Source organism: Leptonychotes weddellii, chromosome 16, assembly GCF_054177405.1.
Source record: "Leptonychotes weddellii isolate Sample4059 chromosome 16, ASM5417740v2, whole genome shotgun sequence".
In the NCBI taxonomy this organism is placed as follows: domain Eukaryota; kingdom Metazoa; phylum Chordata; class Mammalia; order Carnivora; family Phocidae; genus Leptonychotes; species Leptonychotes weddellii.
In genome coordinates this window covers 1,373,269-1,386,296 of record NC_138384.1, presented here as the reverse complement: position 1 = coordinate 1,386,296, position 13,028 = coordinate 1,373,269, and the positions used below count along the sequence as shown (strand labels likewise).

Sequence of the window (13,028 nt, the reverse complement as noted above, 5' to 3'; positions counted from 1 at the left end):
TTCCATGGAGTATTCGGTGTGTCAAGTTGTGGTCGAGAAAGCGTGCTCACCAGAGGCGTGAGACGCTTGTCCATAAAGGAAGGGAGCAGCAGAGGAATGCTCGGTGAGCCCACGCCGGGATCCCACTGTGGAAGAACCTTCGGACAAAGCCCACGTTTTAGAATTGGGTGTGTCCAAGTGGAATTGTGGTGGGCACTGTCTAAGGCTTTGAAGCATTTGGATTTGGTGAAACATTCAGAAGAACCCTCGAGATGATGTGGTTGATGAGTTTCGGCCCGTAAAATATTCCATGGACAGGTTCTCTGAATGGGGATAAGGGCAGTACCCACCCAGATATCCAGACGTCTAGCGTGGGAAAGGTGGACTTGAGAAAGCCCCCACCTCGCCGCCTCCGTTCTGAGCTTACAGGCAGACCCCCAGCAAGAGAGCTTCTCGGCGAAACAGCACAGTTCACAGACTTCGTCGAGGTGTCCACGGTTTTGAAGTCATCAATCACAAAGTACAGCACTGAAGAAGGTATAGGATAATTTATGAAAAAATAAAACTAATAAATAATGAAAAAAGTGTTATAGCCAGATACACTTGAAAAACAAAGTTTGTGAATGTGTATCAAAAACAGTTATTCCAAAAAAAAAAACAGTTATTCCACTTGTTTATTTTTAAATGTCCAGATAATCAATACAAAGAATTTTGTTAAGTTTTGCTTTACTATCCACAGTTATAGACCTGCAATAATTTATGTTGATAATAGATTTTAAAAAGAACTGTGTTATAGGTCCAGCAATAAAGAAAATTAAAATGCCAGATGATAATTAGGTATTTCGAAAAGTATATATTTTAAAAATTATTTTTAGCACCCCCTTTTACTCTCAGCAATGTCTTGGTTTGTTTGATAAATTACATTGTCACCCTGATGATATCATACAACATCCCATTTGTGGCATAATTATCTTGTTCCCTTTTGTTTCCTTTGCTCCTTAAGAATACAAGTGTTATCTTCCTTGTTTTTGTATTCATCATTTACTTAATCCAGCCATCCAATAGATATTTAGTGCCTACTCAGTGCCAAATATTGTAACTTTAGAAACCCAGCATATAGCAAGGGTATAGTAATATAAGGCTCTTTGAAGTTGGATATATGGATGGATGGATGAAAGAATGAAAGGATGAATTGGGGGGAGAATGATGGATGGGTGATGGGTGGATGGATGGATGATGGGTGAATGGATGGATTGATGATGGATGGGTGATGGATTGGTGGATGGTGGTTGGATGGGTAGGTAGATGGATTGATGATGGGTGAATTGATGGATGGATGGATGGTGGATGGATGATGGATGGGTGATGGATGGATGGATGGATAGATAAATTAGTGGATGGATGGTGAATGGATGGGTGGGTAGATGACTGGGTAGGTAGATGGATGGATGATGGGTGGGTGGATGGATGGATGATGGATGAGTGAATGGATGGATAATGGATAGGTAGAAGGATGGATGGATGGATGGATGATGAATGGATGGGTAGGTGGATGGATGGGTCAGTGGATGGTTGGGTCAGTGCATGGATAGGTGGGTAGATGGATGGATAAATTGGATGGATGGATGGATGGATGGATGGATGGATGGATGGATGGATGGATGGATAAATGAGTAGATGGGTGGATGGATGAGTAGGAAGATGTATAGATGGTGAGTGGATTAAACTTAGCCTTTAATAAGAGCATCATGGATACTTTGGAAGTGAGTTTTCTTTCTTTCTGACCCTGAAGCACATTCTCCTAGTTTATTACAACATAATCACCCTATTGGCCCGATCATGTTACACTGTGTCATGGCTCTGTTCCTAGTCATCAGGGTAAATGGGTGAGAAACCAGGACTGAGGTGGTATAAACCTTCCAAACCCTTCCTGGGAAAAAGCTAGATTTGGGGTTTCTAGATGGTGGTCTGCAGAATCTTTTTTGATTCTATGGTGCATTTGCCCATTGGAGGCCAGGACTGGTCAGGGCCTTTTCATTGAGGCAGGATCCTGTTCTGTACCAACTGTGGTTTCCAGCTAGCAGGTAGATGGGATCCACTGTACCTATGGTCCTGAGGGAGGGTGGAACCAACATGGACCAGGACCTTGTGTCACGGAGCAATCTGGGACCGTGGCCAGCCAACAGAAATCCTGCCCAGGGTGAAGCACTCCCCCAAGAGGCCTCCCATCGCCTCTCCATATTGACACACCTCTGCCTGCGCTGGGTTCTCCCAGCCCTTGGCTCACACTGCCCCCAGGTGACCATGGCTCGTTTTGCTCACCCCGGTCCCTACCAGCCTCCTACCTGGTGTTCCCTGCACAGTTCAATGCGCAGTTCCATGCGCACTGAAGGTAATTGACTGAGGGTGTTGCTGCCAGGGTTTGTCTGCTTCCGTCTCCTGTTTACATCAGTGAGGGGCTTATTCGGGAGTCCAGTGTTAGACGCTGCAGAAGTTTCAGGCTTCGAGCTGTCTCACCGAGCCAAATCTCGGCCAGATTCCTAGCGTTTGGAGGGGAAATGGCTGCAGAGAACCACACGTGCTGCCGCGTGCCAGGGCTGGTCCCAGTGCTCCGAGCGCGTGAGCTCTAGTCCTCATGCGGCTCTGGAAGGTGCATGTTGCTGCTCGCCATTTTCGGTTGGGGGAACTGAGGCACAAAGAGGAGAGGAAGCTGACAGGATCCAGAACAGACGGGCTGGGCCCACGGCCTGCGTGTGTTCTCTTTCCAGCATTTTACTGTGAAAAAGTAAACACACAGGAAGGTTAAGATAATTTTACAGTGAACACCCACATGCCCACAACTGATTCCACCAAGAACGTGAACTACATGCACGCCGTCAGATGTCCATCCGCCTTTCATCCCTCTGTCCATCCGTGAACCTTTTTTTTTTTTTGTATGCATTTCAAAAAGCATTTACAGACACTTGAGCTCACATCTCATCAACTGGAGTTCAATATTTGTGTTTTCGAGTAAAATTCCATGCCGTGAAATGCACACAGCTTAGGAGTACCATTTGCTGAGGTTCAAGAAAACAAACACCTGTAAAGCCACCCCTTAGCAAGACACTGAACTTGCCCTCACCCCAGACAGTCCCCCCACTTCCTAGTCGATCCTGGCCCCCTGCCCCTCGAGGCCCCCCATCCCTCAAGGTAACCACCGCCCTGATATTTTCATCATAGATTAGTCTCGCTTGTTCCAAAATTTCACGTAAATGAGAGTTGGCATTTTTAGCCACCTGGGCGGGGGGGTTTCAGGGGCTAGCGTTGGGGGACTGACAGATCTTTGCTTTCTCAGTGTGTGAGCGGGGGTTCTCCAGCAAAATGGAACCAATAGGGAGTCTACCATTGTCTACCTCTATTGATCTGCCACTTGTCTGTCTGTCATCTCTCCATGTATCTATCTACCGTCTCTCTCTTGCTGTCTACCTACTTAGCACCTCTTTCTTTTTATCATCTACTGACACCCATCTATCTGCCTGCAGAGAGAGAGAGATCTATTTTTGAGGGATCATGGGGCTGGCACGTCTGAAATCCGTAGGGCGGGTCCACAGGCTGGGACCTCTGGCAAGAAGTCTGTTACGGTCATGAGGCAGAATGGTGTCCAATCTGGGAAAACTCAGTTTTTGCTCGTAAGGACGTCCACTGGTTGGATGAGGCCCACCCAGCTTAGGAAGAATAACCCCCCTGACTCAGAGCCGGCTGACTGCGTGCTCACCACATCTACCCAGTACCCACAGGGGGACATGACCTTGCTGTCTGACCCAGCTGGACGCCATAGCCTCTCCATGGTGATGCACACCATTAACCTTGGTGCTGATTGTGGGAAGGCGGTGTCCGGCAGAGGCAGGCCCGGGACCCTGGCCGGGACCCTGGCTGGGACCTGGGCCACCATCAGGGGGAGCCCCCGCTGGCCGGGCCGCTGACCAGGCAGCCATTGTGTAACCCTCTGAGCGTCTCTGCCCTGCTCTCCATGGTGACACGCTCCTCCCAGTGGATGATCTGATTATGTTTTAATGAGAATAATATTTGCTTCGAAGAAGGACGAATCCAGCCATGTTTTTATGTCAGCCAGATGTCTTCAACGGTTTACCCCCTCCCAGCATTCGGGATCTGACAGATCTGTGATACAGTCTGGCCCCACAGGTCCCTCTCCGCTCCCCCCTGCCCTGCCTCACCCACCGCCCCCGTAATTGTCAGGCCCATGGGTGTTTCCAGGGGACTGTGGGCCATGTGTAGCTGATCCATTTACACTTTGCTCATCAAAATACAGTTTTGTAAGAGCTAATTGGCACCCGAGTAGCCTTTCAAATGCTTTTTATGAGCCTCTTCCCATCCCTGTTGTTTGAGCCAAGTGTTACCAGAACCTCAACTTCAAAAGACTGACGTTTGGTCCGAAACTCAGAAGCTCTGCCGTTTTGAGTGGGCACCAAACTTGGCCGAACATTTTCTGCTGATTTTCGGCTGAACAGAGCCGGCAGTTGGGAAAGACTAGACTCTGGGCGTGGTTATTAACTGTTTTCTCCCCTTATGTCTTTCAGGCCGACACCACACTCTGAGCAGGAGTCTGGGGCCCCACTGCTGTGACAGGTAGGACGCGGTCACTTGCTCCTGAGGGGTCTGGGATGGCTCAGCGTGTGGGTGTGTTGCTGTCTGTCACACGTGTCTTTTTTTGGACAGACTATTTTCTTTTGCCAAAGAAATAGGGGGAGTAGAGAAGTCATTTTGTTTGTGTCTTTTCTTTGGAGCTTAGTTTGATCTCTGATGCATTCCCTTAGTCACTCATAGTGAACACCTGCTGTATGACAAGCTCTGAAAAAGGGCTGGGCACTGTGGTGACAGAGCACCTGTGCGTCCTTCTGGAGAGACCGGCGGGGTCAGGGCCCCGTGGATGGCAGTGGGAGCCCCAGGCCGGCGGGGGACGGGGAAGCGTCGGGGGCAGGCGCAGAGTGCCGTCCTATGGGAGGAGGGACGGGAGGGCAGGGAGGGCGTGCACGCTGTTGACTGGTCTGCAGCAGGAGCTGGACTTGGTCCAGTTGTCTTGCTCTTTCAGTCAGTTTACTGGGATGTGATCTCTGGTAGAATCCGCCTTCCATTTGCACACGATGGTATGTCCATCACAGTGAACATACAGAAAAACCCCTCCTGCCCTCCGCAGTCCATCCCTTCCCACCCTCCAGACCCCAGCTCAACCCCCGCTGCACCCGCAGACCCCACGGGATGCCCCCCAAGCCCCGCTAGGCCCTGCCACCCCTCACCGCCCCATGCAGACCCCAGCGGCCCCTGCAGCCCCCATCTGGCTTCTGTTACTTGTGCTCAGGGCTGCCTTTTCTGGAACGTCAGGATGGGACCCTCTGTGTGTGTGTCCCTCCCCATGCCACGATGCGTCTGACAGATGCTGCGGGTCTGGATGGTTTGCTCCCCGTCATGGCTAGCGGTATTCCCCGAGGCAGACACGCCACACCGGCTTGTCCACTCACTGCTGAAGGCCATGTTCTGCACGGGGAGCATGGAGCCCTGGGGAGCCCCTCTCTCCCCAGCTCCCCATGTTGGGGGATTTGGGGGCTGCCCTAACAGCGGCTGCAGCATGAGGCAGTCCCACCCGGGACTGCAGGAGCTCCGCTGCCTCACAGGCCCCGATCATGCAGGGTTCATGTCAGTGACTCTTGGCCACCCTGGGGGGTGTGCTGTGGTCCCTGCCGGGGGTTTTGGTTGGCGCATCTCGCAGGACTAACATGTTGGGCATCATGTGGGCTCCGCGGTTGGTGTTAAAAGGTGTTTATTGAGGTGCGGTGAGGGGGATGCTGGGCTGGGACCCGGGGGTCTGAGTCCGAGTCTGAGCTGCCGATGTGCTGTGTGACCCTGGGCCAGTCCCTCTAACTCCCTCTGCCTCATTTCCTGCAGCTGGTCACTGGGGTGGCTGTGAGGATCGGAGCCGGGGTCACAGGTGGAAAAGCACTTGACAGTTGCCTGGTCCTAAGCCCCAGGGAGCCGCACTGGAGTCCCACGGTCACTCTCTTGCGCTCTGTTTTTGCCCCTGGACGCGGGAATCTCCCTGTCCTTCCTCGCCACCCCCCCCCCAGTCACGATGAGGTCACTAACGACACGGATGTGAGGACTCTAGCTGCAGAACATGACGGTCAGCGCCGCCCCCCACATGCGCGTCTGTTTCATCTTCTGAGGGGAGGTGAGGAGAACGGACACACAAGGGGCCCTTCTTTCTGGAAAACTGTTCCGCATCACGGCCTCCGGTGCTGGGCCGGACCCCTGCCCCCGCCAGCCCCTCCCACCTGGGCGCTGCAGGCAAACCCGCGTTTCCACTTCCCGGGGCCAAGAGCCTTGGAACCGTCCAGGACACCCCCACTCCACCACGCCCACAGTCCACCCTTTAGCAGGTCCTGTGGCGCCATTTTGAGGATGGATCTAAAGTCTTGTCACCGCCTCCATCACATGTACTCGGGTGGAGGCCCCCCCGCCGCCACGGACCGCTGCCATGACTTGCTCACCGGTCTGCCCCGTCCCCCCACCCTGGCCTGCGGTCTGTTGTCCATAGAGGCCCTGTGTCCCTCGTCCCCCAGCCCTGTCCCCGCCCCTCCCACGTGCTGCCCTTCTGCCCAGACCCATCCCCCTCCCCCCCACCAGCTCGGCTCAAAGGCCTCCTCCTCAGATACCTGCTGTCCCCACCACCCCCTACCTGCTCTGAACTCTTCATGGCACACATCCCCAGCTGACAGGCTGTACACCTTGTGTGGTTACAGTCTGTCCTGCCTCTCAGATAACAGCCCCATGCCGCACGGGGATCGCTGGGCTTGTGCCCGGCTTGTCCAGGCACCCAATCCTTGACACATTGGGGGGGCATAAATACTTGTTGAGCAAACAGACTGGGAATGACCTTAGGAATTGACCACAAGTTGGTAACGGCCAAGAGCTGTAGGACTCCTATGATGAAGATCAGGGTCAGGAGGTAAATAACTTTTCTTAAATCACTGAGGACTCCGGAGGTGGTCCCTGGAGGTCACATTCATCCAATCATGGCGGGGTTTACCTGGGTTGTTCTTGAGCGGAGGGATAGATAGTATGACACACTGGGGTGTGGGAAGAAAATATTAAGACTGGATATGTGAATATACTGGGACTTTTCAACGGGCTTCTCAGGAAGGGAAGGATACAGGAGTCTGCTGTCTCATTAGAGAACTCCCAAATGTCAGCATCCATGGTCCTTACTCCCAGGTTCCTGGAGTGGGGCCCCCCAGTTCCAGCTGAGGGTGAGGAAGAGTGTAAGCCGGGCCCCGGACCCCAGCAGGGACTGGGAGAGAGAGGGTGCAGGTCTTGGAGCATGGATTGAGGCAGCTGGCCCTCACCTTGCATTGTGCTTTGGATCCCCCGAGCAGAACAACCCCTTACCCATGCCAGGCTGAAGGAAGAATGGTCTTGGCTGATCTGAGGTGGGGAGGAAAAGGGACTTAGCGGGCTGGTTTTCCACTCTACTCCATGCTCCCACATTTCGGGATTCCTGGGCCCTTCACTCCCTATGCTACTGGAATCAGTGCTTTCCCAGCAGGCCTACCCCCCTCCGTATGCACTGAAGTTGCGGTCTCGTCGGTATTGCTCTTGGTCACGCGGACCCTCCGCCATCTCCCCCCTGTGCCGTTACCTTTCATCTGAGGGCACCTACCTCCTACCTCTGTCTTGTGCTGTTGGCTTTGCATCTTCTGTTCCTTTGCTCTCACTTTGGTTTTGCTCAGGGGCAGAGAAAAATGACAGGCATTCAGTCAGCCAAATTTAACCAGAAGCTACAGCATCTTTTCCAAAATTTCCAATTATATCTAAGGGAATCTCAGTTGGATATTACTGTAACTTTAATACCTTTCAAAGAATTGCTGTTCTCTCCTTTTCATGCAGAAAGAGGAAGCCACAGTCGAGCAAGAGTATCTAGCTGGAATTTACTAATAGTGTATTGTTTTCACTGTATTTTATTTTCATGGATTCCCTGAGATTTTTTTTAAAGCAAATGATACTGATTTCCCATTAGTAGTAGCGACATAAATTTCTTTTTAAGATCAATTTAGATATTTCAGAAATGTGTTGTTTTTAAGGAAACAAGCTCAGGGAGTAATGAGGTGGGTATCATGGGGACTTGGCACATGTCATGAGACTGGCACGTGAATGGTTGGTGTTTGGGAAGCCCTCAAACAGTGGGAAACGGACTGACCTGCTGCTGAGCAGACCTGGACTCCAGCCCACCTGCCACCTGTTAGGGTCATTTGGTGCATTCAGAATGATATTGCTACGAAGTGCTCACCTGGGGGCGTGTGGAGGTGCTTGGAGCATGTGTTGGAGACCACAGTCCTAGGAGCTCGGTGATAAGCTGTGCTAGCCCAGCCCCCACCCACCTGCACACCCAGCAGCCCCCAAGGCAGGAGACCTGCTGTTACTTCTGCTGGGCTCACAATGTCTGCTTCAGACACACATACCCAATAGTAATACCAAGATCCCTAACCCCTGTCGCCAGGCACAGTATCTCCGTCATCGCTAATTAATATTATCCTCAAATGTCGGCCTGTGAAACATGTTCTTAGTCTGTGGCTAAATAAGGAAGTTGCAGAGAGTTTATAAATCGGTATATAAGGTCCACAGATGTCCTACCTAGGGGAGGAATGCCCTTTATCCTGAGATTATGTCCTTTACATTATTTGATGAAATGATAACGTTAGTAGAGGGTAATGAATTTTTAGGATTTTTATTTAAAATGTGGAAATAAAAAATTATCAACTTGACATTAGACCAAAAAACTCATCTGAAAATTGTCCTGGTTTGGGGACATCTAATTCTGGCCAGTGTGGAGTAGCCACATGAGAAAGAGCTGAGGGCAGAGGGCTGGGGACCTGCAGAGCAGCCCTGCAGGGTTGTGCCAGGTGCTGACGTGCATGTGTGTGCGGGAGCTGCCCGCAGAACAGGCAGGACAATCCTGGGAGCTCCCACGGGGCTGGCTAGTTTGTGTTTATAGCAGGTGGAGGTGGGAGACCTTAGGATACACTGACATTGAGTAGAGTCTCGGAAGAGTACTCACTGAGTAATGGTGGTAAGTCAGCTTTCACCGAAGTCTGTTCTGGACCCGCCATCACAACACTTGAAAGCAAGCCTCAGGAGGATCTGACTAATTCCAAATAACCGAACTGCACCCCAGGGTAGACTCCAACACTCTTTAAAGGAGCACAACAAAACCCAGAAAGCAACAGTGCACATTCACAACATCTGACATTTGGTCAGAAATAACCAGGGATGAAAAAAAGCAGAAAGTCAAGACCCGTAGTCAGGGAGAAAACGAATCAACAGAAGGAGACCCAGAAGAGGCAGAGATGATGGAATTAATAGACAAGGATGTTAAAATGGCTATTGGAAATATGCTCCACATGTCCAGGAAGGAAGAAGAATACATAATAAGAGAAATAAAAAGTATAAAAAAGTCACAAATGGAACTTTAAGAGATGAAAATTTAATATTCAAAATGAAAAGTATGCTGGATGGGATTCACAGCAGATAAACACCATGGAATTAAAGATCAGTGAGTTAGAGGCTATAAAAATGATTCACATCAAACCAGAGAGAAAAAAGACTGAAGAACAAAGTAGCAGAGGCCCGATGCCCTGCAGGGTGACAGCCAGTCCTCCAGCCCATGTGTAACCAGGGTTCTGGAAGGAGGAGAGAGAGAGGCAGGGACAGAAAATGTTCTGAAAAAATTATGACCAAAAGTTTTCTGAATTTGCTGGAAACCATAAACCCACAGAGGCAATGAGCGAAGTCAACCCTGTGTAGAGTGAACACTGAGAACGCAACACAAAGGCACATTATAAACAAATTGCTGATAAAGACAAGTCTCAGAAGCCACCCGAGGGAAACAGTGCTGTGGACCGAGCGGCGCCGTGAGGGATAGCCAACTCCTGCCAGGAACCATGCCACCTGGGAAGCAGTGGGGAGGCATCTGTAATGTGTTAGAAGTGGGGGAAACGGTCAACAAGGATTTCATGACCCCGTGAAAATGTGGCTCAGAATGAGAGATAAAATGAAGACTGTTCAGACAAACAACACCTGCTAGAATTTCTTGTCAGCAAACCTGCCCTGTAAGAAATATGGGAGGCGGTCCCTCCGGCAGCGGACCGACCCCAGACAGAAATGTAGATCCACACAGAGCAGTGAAGAGCACCACGCACAGGGATTGCTCAGGTAAGTGCAAAATGCACTTTTCTCATTTTTTTATCTCTTGAAGTAACAATTTGCTGTTCAAAGCAAAAATAACAACAGTGCGTTTGGGGGGTTTATATTCTATGCGGAGGTAAGATCTCTGATGGTACAGGGACGGGAGGGGGCGCGGGAGTCTGTCGTTCTCACGCCGTGTGCGACAGGGCAAACGTGACGTGGAGGCAGACGTGATGAGTCTGTACATTACAGGCCTATACGTGGTGCGTCCAGAACGTGCAGTAAAAATAAAACATGAAGGTGTAGCTAATACGCTATCCCCAGGGTGGGGATAAAGGAGAATCATTAAGGCAAGTCCCTCTATTAATCAAAAGAAGCCATGACAATGGGAGGAAGAAAATAAGGAACAGACAGGCGGACGGAAACCAGATCACAGGGGGAGGGGTGTAAACCTGCCGTACTAGTAAGGACATTAGGGTAAACTGTCTAAGCTGCCAAACTAAGATAGACCACGGGACAGGACGAGGGGGGAGCCCCCGGGAGAACTCCCTGCAGGACCTGCCACGTCCACAGAAAGGCCCACGCAGGCAGAACGTGGGTGGTTGGAAAAGACATACCCCTAACGCTAATCAATACGGGGCTGGCGGGGCTGTATGAATGCCGAAGTAGATGTCATATCGAGGCGTTTTTCCAGGGATAACGAAGTTGATTTTGGGGATAGAGGGGTCAATGTGCGTGTCCTTAATAACAGCTTCAAATATGTGCAGCAAACCCCTCCAGCGCCGGGGGGAGACACGGAGACGTGCACGTTTGCAGCTGGGGCATCAGCAGCCTGTCCCTTGCGGCTCAGCCAATGTTGCCGACCATGGCCAGTGGGTCTGTACCGGGAGCATGGGGGTATTGGCTCGTGCCGGCGTGGGCCAGAGAAGCAAGTTTGGAGGCACTGGTGTGGGCACGGGCGTCACCAGCACTGCTGCTCACGGGAAGACGTTCCTCTCTCCCTGGGGAAGCCTCAGCCGGCTTGCAGGGTCCTCTCACTGAGGCAGGTGGGCGCCCCCCCGGATCCTCCGCCTTCCTCAGAGCCAGCCGAGTAGGGACTTAGCCACGTCTGTAGATCCCCTTCACAGCCGCAGCTGGCTGTGTTCGGCGGTAGCCCCGCAAAGCCGACACGGCGGCCCAGTCCCAGCATCTGTAGAGCAAGTCGACAGAAATCGGCGATGACACAGAAGACTCGAAAAATGGCTCAATTGGCTGAACCCAGTTGGCATCCATAGAACATTCCAGCCCACGGCAGAACGCGCATGGAACCTTCATCCAGATGGACCATATTCTGGACCACCAAACAGGTCCCAGTACGTTTAAGATTAAAACCATACAAAGTGTGTTTTCTGACCACAAAGGAGTTAATTTCAAAGAGGGCAGGAGGCTTCTCCAAGACCAAGTCAGCTAGTAAGAAACGAGGCTAGGATTTGAACACGGGCTTTCCTGCCTATTAAAGCGGCTCCCGCTTCCTGTGCCCCCCGCGGCCTGCCCTACTCTGGGCGAGCGAGCGGGTCAGCGCCCGTGGGCTGGGACCCGTCTGGCGCCTTGTACCAGTTGCATCAGGCTGCAGAGATGCTTGTCACGCTCAGCCCACGAACGTCATCTGCGGGGCCCCACGTGCTTCACCCCAGGGTGCGTTTGTCTTTGGAGACACCTGAGTGAACTGACGTTGCTGGCGTTTCTCTCTGGAGGACCAGAGATGCAGCGGGGATGGTGCAATGAATTGGACCCAGACAACCGAGGGAGGCGGCTGGGGGCCCCGTGACCTTCCATCGAAGTTCGGAGGTGCCCCCCAGACACTGCCAGAGTCCCCTTCAACAAAACATGGGGGGTGGAGGCGGCGGCCCCCGAGCCAGCACAGAAACTATACACACCACCCCCTGTCCCGCAGAGAACAGAGCAGGTCCTGCTCCAAGAGGTCTTGACCTCAGAGCTCAATAGCGGAGGGCCACGTTCGGCTGGGGCATCTTTCCCCGTTCCTGCTGAGTCTGTGTCCCTCGGCGGCTTCTGAGCTTCTGAGCGGATAGTTCTGCGACCCGTCAGGCCAAAGGCAGCCCGCTCATCTATCCAAACCCAAACGACCGGCACATCATCTCTCGCTTACTCATCTGCTTTTGTAGCAAGTTTGGGTAAAAGGCGGCTTTGAAAAAAGACAATTAAATCCAGACCAGATGTTACATGAAACACACATGTGACCCATAGACGACCAAGTGACGGCCGCTTGCGCACCGCCCCGAGAGCCTCGGCGAGCCAGGGTCCCAGCCCGCCCACGTGCACCTCTGGCAGTGTGGCTTCGGCGCCCGGGCCGCGGGGGCTTTTCCAAGGCCGGAGAAACCCCCGAGCATGGGAGAGGCTCCCAGGCACTTCTCAGATGACTGACAGGTGATAATGCTTTATTGGAGCAGAAACGTTTCTGGAGGAGTTTATCCCTTCACTCATCTGGATGGGAGGGGGAGCGCCGGGGGGAGCAGGGGGAGGGGGCGCGGGGGGGGGGGCGAAGCTGGACTCCTTTGCCAAACTACATGTACCATGTGCCCAACTTCCAGGACTCAAATGAAGCTCTGGATTAACCACCACAAATTAAAACACTATTTACTGAGGGGCGGAGGGGCCCAGTGTTTAGGAACCTGTGGGATTTCCTGCGTCCCTCCTGTTCTCTCCCCGCTCCCAGCCCTGCTCCCCTCTGGCAAGCCCGGCGTGTTTTTCTTGCCACGTGAGTCCGTTGGAATCGGAACGCTGGTTCTGTGGGGAGCAGCGTGCTCTTCGGTTATGCC

The 13,028-nt window shown here is 52.2% G+C and overlaps 1 protein-coding gene across 1 annotated transcript in view; it reads left to right on the top strand.

The window, feature by feature from the left end:
- Positions 1-4,254: 4,254 nt before the first annotated feature.
- Positions 4,255-13,028, top strand: part of ZNF469 (zinc finger protein 469) — a 183,601-nt gene continuing 174,827 nt past the window's right edge. The window contains exon 1 of the mRNA XM_081806243.1: positions 4,255-4,605. The gene's annotated coding sequence lies outside the window, so the exon portion shown is untranslated. The remainder of the gene's footprint in view (positions 4,606-13,028) is intronic.